Below are 623 nucleotides of genomic sequence, written 5' to 3' on the forward strand. Positions count from 1 at the left end.
TTGAGCCCAGGAGTTTGAGGTTGCTGTGAGCTAGGATGATGCCACGGCACTCTAGCCTGGGCAACACAGTGAGACTCTGTCTCAAAAAAAAAAAACAAAAATGTTTGAGAATTTCAAGAGGGTGAAGGCAGAGCACTAAACCAAGCACGGGGTCCTTCAGGCCATCCCCCATGAGGCCACCTGCTCAGCAGTGTATGTGAGTCAACTTACCAGACCACAGTACCACGTTATTTAATCAAACGCATGTCTGCGTGTTGCTGCGAAGGTATTTGGTAGGTGCGGTTAACATCTACAATCAGCTGACTTCAAGTAGAAGAAATGAGCCGTGGGCCAGGCTCAGTGGCTCACACCTGTAATCCCAGAGCTTGAGAGGCCGAGGTGGGAGGATTGCTCCCACCTGGCCTAGCTTAGCTTTTACCTGGTTTTCTTCCCAGTGAGGCAGGGTTTTTCAGAGATCAAGAAAGGTCCAGACATTTTTATAAAATTCTAGAACAGAGTGACCGAAATTTTGGTCTGCTTTCAATTTTGGACACACACAGAGTGAGCTGATACTGTGCTGTCCTCAAGGCTAGTGCGGGACACAGTTTTAAACGCCAATACCTTGCACATGGGGTGGCGACGAG

This window comes from Propithecus coquereli, unplaced genomic scaffold, assembly GCF_000956105.1.
Source record: "Propithecus coquereli isolate 6110/MARCELLA unplaced genomic scaffold, Pcoq_1.0 Scaffold10263, whole genome shotgun sequence".
Classification (NCBI taxonomy): Eukaryota; Metazoa; Chordata; class Mammalia; order Primates; family Indriidae; genus Propithecus; species Propithecus coquereli.